Source organism: Mastomys coucha, unplaced genomic scaffold (genome assembly GCF_008632895.1).
Source record: "Mastomys coucha isolate ucsf_1 unplaced genomic scaffold, UCSF_Mcou_1 pScaffold6, whole genome shotgun sequence".
Lineage (NCBI taxonomy): Eukaryota > Metazoa > Chordata > Mammalia > Rodentia > Muridae > Mastomys > Mastomys coucha.
The window spans coordinates 105,448,284-105,458,788 of record NW_022196912.1 but is presented as its reverse complement, the minus strand read 5'-3'; the positions used below and the strand labels follow the sequence as shown (position 1 = coordinate 105,458,788).

Below are 10,505 nucleotides of genomic sequence, written 5' to 3'. Positions count from 1 at the left end.
ATATATATATATATATATATATGTAAAGCCCAGTATGTACACTAGAAAGTTTGTTTCTTTCCTGTGGTCTAGCCACACATAGAAAAATCTTAGATTTTCTTTCCAAGCTTTCTTTTCTAGCTTTCTTGTTTTTTGTGATTTCTATACAGAGAAACTTTGAAAACTACCGACTTGGGTCTGGGAATATGGTGCAGTAGGCAACTTGTTTGCAGTGCAAGAATGAGGAACTGAGTCTATCCCCATGGTAACAAATAAATTTGGGCATGCTGGTACATATTTGTAATACCAGCCTTGGGAAGGCAGAGACAGGAGGAGCCCTGAGGCCTGCTGGCCAGCCAGCTTAGCTTATGGCCAGACACTGAGAGACTTTGTCAACAAACAAAACAAACACTGAACAAAGCAAAACAGAACAATATCAATAGCACCGAAGGAAAGATACCCAAGGTTGACTTGGCCTAAAATTTGTGTGTGTATGTACTCATACAAGCACAAAACACATGCATACATAATGTAGAAAAATAAAACCTTCTAATTTGGTATTATATTCTTGTGTGTGTGTGTGTGTGTGTGTGTGTGTGTGTGTGTGTGTGTGTGTGTGTGCATATATGTTGACCTGTATGTGGAGACCATAAGTAGATGCTACATGTTGCTCTTAATCATTCTCCACTTAGGTTTTTAAGAAAAGGTCTCTTGCTGATTCTGGAACTCATTGATTGGATTCTTCTAGGCTGGCTCTTTAGCAAAGCCTAGGGATCTACCAGCCTGTACCCTTGAGTGTGGTAGACACCTGCTGCTGTGCCCGGATTTATATTGTGTTCTGGAGATCCGTACCCAGCTTTTCCTTTTTCTTTTCTTTTTTTTCTTTTTTTGGTTTTTCGAGACAGTGTTTCTCTGTGTAGCCCTGGCTGTTGTGGAACTCACCCTGCAGACCAGGCTGGCCTCGGACTCAGAAATCCGTCTGCCTCTGCCTCCCAAGTTCTGGAATTAAACGCGTGCGCCACCAGTTCTTCATGTCCTTTCTCCGTTATGTTTACCAATGTTTGAAATGATGTTACTTATAAATTTTAATTTTATGTCCTTTTGCTCAAAGATAACACCTGGCAAGTAGTCCAGGCTTAAGGCAGTTCTTGTTTCCTATCAAGCGGCTTGTGTGAGGTAGGATTTTAAATGCTGTGAAGTTATCCAGGAGGTCAGATTTCAGAGTCCTGGATGCAGCATGTAGGAAAGGAAGCATATGATATTTCCCATAAGCATATTTTCAAGTCTTTCCAATTTTATTGTGATTTTTATTTTTAAAATAAATATAATGGTAATTTTTTAATTATCATGTTCACCTTCAATTGATTTAAAATTAGAAATTGCCTTTCAGAAGATGTGTTGTTGTACATAACTCATTGTTATCAGGGCTTACAAATAGGAAGAGTGTGGGAAGGTGGTTCTTGTCTCCTGTTTTCCTAAGGGCTTTGAAGTGATGTTGCTGCTGCGAGCGTGGAAGACATACTGGACATGTAAAGCTTACACAACGGAGAGCTTAACTGTTTTCCAGATCTTTCCTATCTGGTACTAAATGGTTTCTAAGGACTGAGAAACCCTGGTGTGTTTGGCACTTTGTGTTTAAGTGAACAAACACACACAGATATGCTTCTGTACATCCAGCTATGAACCAACACAGTGTTTCTCAGCTGATGGATGATTTTATGTTCTGAATGAGAGAGACAACAGCCTTGTAGGTTTGTATGTGCATATCTCCTAGAATTAGTGATTCTATCTGGTGGACTCACGAGGAAAATCTAAGATTCCTGCTGTTGTCACATATCCTAAACAACACGCAGGCTTGCTTATTGAGAAGAATATTATATAATTAGATGCCTGAGATTTGATTTTGAAATTTTGCATTACATTTCTGCTCTATTGCAAATAATAAATATTCAATATATTCTTACAAGTAAGTATCTTTTCTAAATATTAAAATTGAATCTCACATGGATAAATAACAAGAGAATTAGATCCTCCAGCTTTCCTCTTACTCCCAGAGTGACAGATAAAAACTAGATGCTGATAAATAAAATAGAAGACTACAGCAGCAAAGGGCTGGTTTCCAGTTGTCTTTTTATAATGTTTAGTAAATATGCTTCTTGATTTGGCTAATTTGACTTTGTTTATACATGTGTGAGTGTATATGTACACATGCATGTGCATGAGTGTGCATCTGTGTGTATGTAAAAATAGGTTAGTTGTAGCTTAATAAATGTAACTTACATAAAATTAACAATAAATCATAATTATTGATTTAACATTCCTGCTGCTTTCCATTTTGTTAAAAAGAGTTCTGCTTAGAGAGCATCTGTGATCTGAATGTAAGCACCACGTTACACCAAGCATGCATCCAACAGGGGTTGGTCCCTGCCCGGAGTCGTGGGTTCCAGGGGCTCAGGGGCTTTCTCTCCTGCAGCTTTCTGTTATTTGCTCTGGATATTTGTGAAGGTAATCTGATAGAGCAAGGCTATGACCAGGAACTGAACTATGTCTAGGGACTAAAAGGCACCACTGCAGGTTCCAAAGGAGGGTGCTGGGTCAGACATCAGGAAGACCAATCCTATTTGATGGAGTTCTGAAAAGACCAAACTTGATGAGCAAATGGGAAAAACAAAAGAAACAACAATAACAAGCGCCAGTAACTCAGGGTGGAGGAGTTGATAGCTTCAGGAGTTAATATCATTAAATGAGAACTGAGGAAGGCATCATGAGGAAAGAGAAGCCCGGATGTGGGGTTGTTAGATTATAAAGTCATTTATATAAGGCACCACGTGTTTTCCAACAAGTCTGATGATTTGTTTTATTTACAGAACAGTGCTGTGTGCAAGGGGAAGGCTGCTTCTCTGGAACAGCCTCTCTCTCATTCAGAATGATTTTATTAGTATTGGTGACAAGCAGCTGTGGTTTTGTCTAACTTGCTTGTATCTCTGTCTTTATTGCCTTATGATATGATTAGATGTAACTCTCGTGTTCTTTCCAGCGAGGTCAGGTCCTTCATCATCTGTGAAAAGAAGAAATTGGTTCAAATTTGTGTTTTCCCAGTAACAGTTTGTAAGCTCAGGGCATTTCCGTATTGGCTACATCAGTTGAGGAATGGAAAGTTTGGAATTGTTCTTGTAGCTTCTATCTTGGGTTTTCATCAGCTCAGAAGATTAGCATGGAGTAACTGGTGTGTTACTGGCTGCCATAGTTTGAATGGGCAACTGGCCAAACAGATAGCAACAAGGAAGTCTTGCTGGTTGCTGTAGCCTCCTTAGAAGGCCATGGACATGCTCCCTTGTCCTTGGGATGAGACATTTATGGGGTCATAGGTGTCTGCCAGTTCACTCAGCTGTCGAAGATCCCTCTCTTGTACTGCACTGCGGGTACCCTGGCCATAGGATTCTCTGCCCATCTGCTTGTGGGAAGCTGGGCTGTTTTATTAAGTGTATACAGATTTCCCCAGATCTAACAGTGGATGGCAGGTATATCTGAGGGCGCACCACGTGGGCTTTGCCTGACATCACTGGTTCACTGCTTTTCATTGCTCAGTGCTAGATATGGCTGGTGCTTAAGGCAAACCTCAGATGGTGGCCCTTGGTTCATAGCAGGGAAAATAAGAAGACAGCATGCCCAGATCGTGTAAGTTCTATGGGGACTACAGAAATTAAAATGATTAGGACTTCAGGAGAACACTTGGGCAAACATGCATAGTACTTTTCCTGCCCCTTGGCTCTGATTGAGGTGGGTCTTAGTATTACAATGCATAATTTTCAAACTTGTTTTTAGCATATTATTAATTTTGTAAAGACATAATTCAAATTAATTTATTTCTAAAGAGGACCTTGAATTATGATATTAAGTTCTAATTTCCTGGAGATGCCCTTGTGTCATCTGTGAAATGAAATTAGAAGAGACAAATTAATTTTCTGTATTCCTACAAAATCAGCTAAGCAAAGTAAATTGACATGCAAATATTTCAGTAAGTAAATCCTGATGGCTTGGGGGATGCTTTCACTTTATTTAACAGAACAAAGTTGTCACCATTGCAACATCACACAGTCCCCCGTCATGCCAACTCTTGGTATGTTTGTTTAAAGGAGGGTGGTTAGGTTTATATTTTTTATCTTAAAAAAGTATATTAGTATGATAAAAATATGTGCATATGCACAGGCTGTGAACATTCAGATGTGGGTGGCATAGTCTCCCAAGTTTGTCTTTTGGTCATAGAGTCACAAGGGCAACTAATAAATAAGTAATATATCGAGAAGGTTTCCCAAGTGTTTTCATTGGTCTTACATTGTCTCAGCTGAACATATGACTCTTTCCCATGGAGAACACATGAGCTTATCTATGGAAATAATGAAACCTATTTCATAAAAGTAGTAAACAAGACTAATTAGCTTCTTATGCCAAAAGAGTATCTTATTTTTAGCAGCAGTATTCGTCTTTCTGCAGTGGATGAATAGTTGTTTTATTTGTTGAGGGCTTTTTTTTTTTTTTTTTTTTTTTTGTATGTTCCAAGATTTACTTATGCTCTATGATTATGCAAGTTAACAATCACAACCAATTCTTATTTATATCACTGTAAAAGAAAATATTGGGCAATTTACATACCAGATAGTTTATTTCCCAAATCTTATTGTGGTCTCTGAATCTGTCTTGGCAAATGTTTTTCTGGAGTTGGTTTGTTGTCAAAACTTGTTATTCTAAATCAGTTCTGATTTTTTTCTTATTCTGCTCAAGAAAGTAACCAATTGAAGTCAATAGAATATGCTATAAATTTCTTATTTGTGCATCATTTGGGTAAGTTGATATGAGGGCAAGTTCATTAATTTGAAGGTTTAAAAATTTTACATTAAAAGTGTTATTTTTATGTTTTTCTTTTATTGAAAATAGATTTTTTTCTTATATAATATATCCTGATTTCTGTTTCTCTTCTCTTTTCTCGTCCCAGTTCTCTACCCACCCGATTTCTGCTACCATCTGAATCCACTCCCTTTCTGTTACTTGTTAGAAAACAAACAGGCTTCAAAGGGATAATAGCAAATAAAAATATAAGAGAAAACAAAATTAACACATTGGAATTACATAAAACAAACAAGCAGCAGATGAAGAGCCAAAAGAAGGTACAAGAAATAGAGACTCAGTGCCTACAGTGAGAAATGCAAGAAAAACATAAACTTAACCCCTCACAAGCCTGGGGAGACCTGGTGCATGCTGCCTCAGTCTCCATGAACTCATAGGAGATTTGATCTTGTTGAGTGGGTCTTAGTTTTTTGATGTCCTCCATCCTTCTGGGTCTTACATTCTTTTTACCTCATCTTTCTCAGGATTCCCTGAGCTCTGAGGGAAGGAATTTGATGGAGACATCCCATTTAGGGTTAAGTCTTTCACTCTCTGCACATTGTCCCTCTGTGGGTGTCTGTATTTGTTCCCATCTGCTGCAGGAGGAATTCTTTCCAATGATGGCCAAGCAAGACACTGATATATGTATAGCAGAATGCCATTAGGAGTCATTTTACTCTAAGTCTCTCATTTTATCCTATCCGTTAAATAGCATTCTTTTTTTTTAAATATGGAATGCTTCACGAATTTGCTTGCGCAGGGGCCATGCTAATCTTCTCTGTATCGTTCCAGTTAAATAGCATTTAAGGTATAGAAGTCTGAGTCTATTCTTTTAGTGTCTATGGTACTCCAAAGACTGCAGTTTAGTATAGAATAGGGGATCTTTTGTGAAAAACAAGTTATGGGTATTTTTCACCAGGTATTTTTATTATTTTGATAAGTTGTGCAGAGATAAGCATAAATATAATTGTTAGAAAAGTAGCTGGGTATCGGTATATTTTCTTAATGTTAAATCAACATTTCTTAACCTTCCTTCTCTGTATATTAAGTAGGATTCATTGTTAAAATGTATTTTGTAGTAATAAAATATCAAGAAAGGGAGGAGTGGGGAGGCATGGGGAAGGGGGAGGCAACAGGGGTTTGGTTTTGTTGTTTTTGTTTGTTTCTTTGTTTTTTGGAGGGGAAACTGGGAATGGAGAAATTCGCATGTAAATAAAGAAAATATCTAAAATAAATTAAAAAAAAAAAGATGCCAAAAATCTAGAAAGGAACTTGATTGACATATCTTATGCAATAAGCCTAATTGCTGTACATGCTGCCTCAAATACATATTTGGCCACCAAATTCTATGCGTTTGAAATGCTAAAATTACCAAAGTTATTTTGGAGCAAATTGTAACAATAGTACATTTAGTATAAATCTAAACATAGATAATATTTATCCACTATTACCCTTTTTATACAGTAATAAGAAAAGGTTTACCCTATTTCTTATAAAACTGGGAAAGAAACCTTCATATATAAACAGTTATCAGCAAGTGACAGAGGATATGTTGATCTGACACAATGAATATTTCATCTTTGGAATAATGTATAAAGAATGTTATAATTTGATTAAGTGAATTTTGATCAATGATCTAGCTTGATAAGAGCCCTGAAAATTAATTACATGATTCTATAGGCAATATGGTACCTTTGAATTATTTTAATTTGAAAAGAGCTATTTACCTCTTCACTTTTACTTCCTATGTACTATTGTTCCTGATTTATTTTCTTATATGAGAGAGGCTGTATCAGACATGAGTATATTCATCTGAAATACAAAGGATGTGTAAATAAAAAAAAAAAAGGGAGGAGTGACCAATTTGATGGTTTTATAACTGTTAGCAAAACTTCTCTTACAGTTTAAATTATATTTCTACCTATTTTACATATGATTCCATCTGTTTAAAGTTGTTTTGTTCTCACCTTTAATATATAGCATCAGTTAAAAGTATAAAATCCACTTCTGTTCTCTAAAGGCCCAGGGTTAAAAGAAATTCATTATTAGAAATAATTGATGAGATAACTAATTTCTTTGATCATTTTATCAATGGAGTTTCTATTTTGATATTCACTTATTTCTTCTTGTTTATGGATTTGTTGTTGATATCTAAAGTAGCAAATAGAAATGAATAAAATCTATTCATTTCCACTTCTTCAATTCTCAGTATCATTGATGATAAGAAATTAAGCTATTCTTAACCAAAATCCCGATGGGAAAATAGAATGGGAGCCCTATTCATTTTTTGAGGATGAACAGATATGATAGCGATGAGTAACTATCTTTAACAAGAAACATTGATCCTGGCATACTGGTGTAGCTGTAGCTCAGCTGGGAGAATGTGTGCCTTGTCCACACAGTGCCCTGGGTTTGAGATCATTTGGGAATACACAGGGAGTCTGAGGCCTGCCTAAAGAAAGGTCTCTGAAAAGAAAGTACAGTTACTTTTGAGGGAAATTATAAAATGCACTTTGAAATACCATTCTCCATTGTGTACCACATTTTCTGTATCCAATCCTTTGTTGAGGGACATCTGGGTTGTTTCCAGTTTCTGGTTATTATAAATAAGGCTGCTATGAACATAGTGGAGCATGTGTCCTTATTACATGTTGGAGCATCTTCTGGGTATATGCCCAGGAGTGGTGTAGCTGGGTCCTCTGGTAATACTATGTCCAACTTCCGGAGGAACTGCCAAACTGATTTCCAGAGTGGATGTACCAGCTTGCAATCCCACCAGCAATGAAGGATTGTTCCTCTTTCTCCACAACCTCTCAGCATGTGCTGTCACTTGAGTTTTTGATCTTAGCCATTCTGACTGGTGTGAGGTGAAATCTCAGGGTTGTTTTGATTTGCATTTCCCTGATGACTAAGGATGTTGAACATTTCTTTAGGTGCTTCTCAGCCATTTGGTATTTGTCAGTTGAGAATTCTTTGTTTAGCTCTGTACCCTATTTTTTATTAGGGTTATTTGGTTCTCTGGAGTCTACCTTCTTGAGCTCTTTGTATATATTGCATATTAGCCCTCTATTAGATATAGGATTGGTAAAGATCTTTTCCCAATTTGTTGGTTGCCGTTTTGTTCATTGATAGTGTCAGTGTACTTTTGCCTTACAGAAGCTTTGTAATTTTATGAGGTCCCATGGAATACTACTCAGTAAGTAAAAACAATGAATTTATGAAATTCTTAGGGAAATGGATGGATCTGGAGAATATCATCCTGAGTGAGGTAACCCAATCACAAAAGAACACAATAGATATACACTCTCTGATAAGTGGATATTAGCCCAAAAGATCGGAATACACAAAGTACAATCCACAACTCACCAGAAACTCAAGAAAAAGGAAGACCAAAGTGTCTTAAAAGGGGGAATGAAATACCCACGGAAGCAGTTGCAGAGACAAACTATGGAGTAGAGACTGAGGGAAGAATAATCCAGAGACTGCTCCACCTGGGAATCCTTCTCATATTCAGTCATCAAATCCATACTATTGTGGATGCCAGCAAGTGCTGGCTGACAGGAGCCTAATATAGCTGTCTCCTGAGAGGCTCTGACAGTACCTGACTAATACAGAAGAAGAGGCTCACAGCCATCCATTGGACTGAGCATAGGGTCCCTAATGAAGGAGCTAGACAAAGGTCCCATGGATCTGAAAGGTTTGTAGCCCTTTAGGACAAACAACAATATGAACTAACTAGTACCCTCAGAGCTCCCAGGGACTAAACCACCAACCAAAAAGTACACATAGTGGGACTAAAGGCTCCAGCAGCATATGTATAGCAGAGTATGGCCTAGTTGGTCGTCAAGGGCAGGAGAGGCTCTTGGTCCTGTGAAGGTTCTATGCCTCAGTGTAGGGGAATGCCAGGGCCAGGAAGTGGGGGAGGGTGGGTAGATGAGTAGGGGGAGAGGGGAGAGAACAGGGTTTTTGTTTGTTTGTTTGTTTTTTTATTTTATTTTTTCTTTTTTTCAGAGGGGAAGCTGGGAAAGGAGATATCATATGATATGTAAATAAAGAAAATATCTAATAATAAAAAAAGAAAGACCATTCTCCTTTGCTAGAATATCTCCAGCATCTTTATAGAATACTATTTAGTGCAAAATTAATTCATTTCATGTGCTCAATGTAGTCTCTCTTTTCATACATACAAGCACTTATTTCAAATTGGGTATCAGAACTGATTATACAATTCATTTGTTATAATGAAAAGGAAAAATATCCCATAAGACTCAAAAAAAGTGGAGAGAAAAATATTCGTTCTGCCAAACATTAAGATGTAGTATAAAACTAGAATGAAAAAAAGAGCATGCAATGGTGCAGAGTAGGGAATCCAGAACTAGACTGGACTAAACACTTAGAATGTGCAGTTTACAGGAAAGCTGGAATTTGAAATCAGTAGAGATGGATGGCTCTAAATAAAAATGACATAAAAACGGACATGTATTAAAACACAGAATTTATATTTTTTTGACAGCATCTACTAGTATAAATTTTAAATGGTTCAGATATTTTAAAGTATAATTCAACTAGTATAAAATATAAGCTCATGACTGTAACGTGACATCAGGCGAAACTCAACTAATAGCTAGGATTCATAGCTAATAAGGGAGAAAGGAATGAAAGTAGTTATTGCATGAAATAGGTTTTAAATTGATAGAAAATGTGTAGCATGAATTACACACACAATTAAAAGGGAAGACAACTATTTGACAGTATTTCACAGACCGAGCATAATGTTTAAATAGCATTTATAAAGTCCAATTGTGTGGCACTTCTCTGAGGTGTGGAAACTTGCCATGTCATATATTATTTATGAGAGTGTAAAAATGATATAGTTCTTTTAAAGAGTTTGAGTACAGTTAATTTTTTTTATTTATTCTTTAACTATTGAACTTATGTCAAAGATACAGTGGAAATAACCCTAGTAAATTAAACTGTTGTTGTAGCATGGCTTAAATTATATAACAGCAGTTTTAAGAACCCAGATGTTTCGATGTTTGCTTCTGAATTTATTGGATTGCAGTGGTAGGTGACTTTATGTAAATTAAGAGCATTAACCTCACATTGATGATAGTTGTAATTGGATAGGGTTTCTCAGCTGTTGAATTGATCTGCCTGCCTCCTGTTTAATAAGCTTGAAAATTTCCATGGCTACAGTTTTATTAACAAAGGAAGACATAAAGCTGGAGAGATGTAAGGAAGAGCAGTGGGGCAGGGACAGAGTGAGGAAGAGGAGTGGGGCAGGGACAGAGTGAGGAAGAGAAGTGGGGCAGGGACAGAGTGAGGGAGAGCAGTGGGGCAGGGACAGAGTGAGGAAGAGGAGTGGGACAGGGATAGAGTGAGGAAGGGAGTGGTGCAGAGACAGAGTGAGGGAGAGCAGTGGGACAGAGACAGAGTGAGGGAGAGCAGTGGGGCAGGGATAGAGTGAGGAAGAGCAGTGGGGCATGGACAGAGTGAGGAAGAGCAGTGGGGCAGAGACAGAGTGAGGGAGAGGAGTGGGGCAGGGATAGAGTGAGGAAGAGCAGTGGGGCAGGGACAGAGTGAGGAAGAGAAGTGGGGCAGGGACAGAGTGAGGAAGAGGAGTGGGGCAGGGACAGAGTGAG

General features: G+C 37.7%; 1 protein-coding gene and 1 pseudogene across 4 annotated transcripts in view; one reads left to right on the top strand and one right to left on the bottom strand.

Moving 5' to 3' along the window:
* Nucleotides 1–10,505, top strand: part of Cep128 (centrosomal protein 128) — a 389,783-nt gene that overhangs the window by 184,677 nt on the left and 194,601 nt on the right. The window lies entirely within an intron of this gene.
* On the bottom strand, nucleotides 5,588–5,685 carry LOC116081241 (annotated as a pseudogene).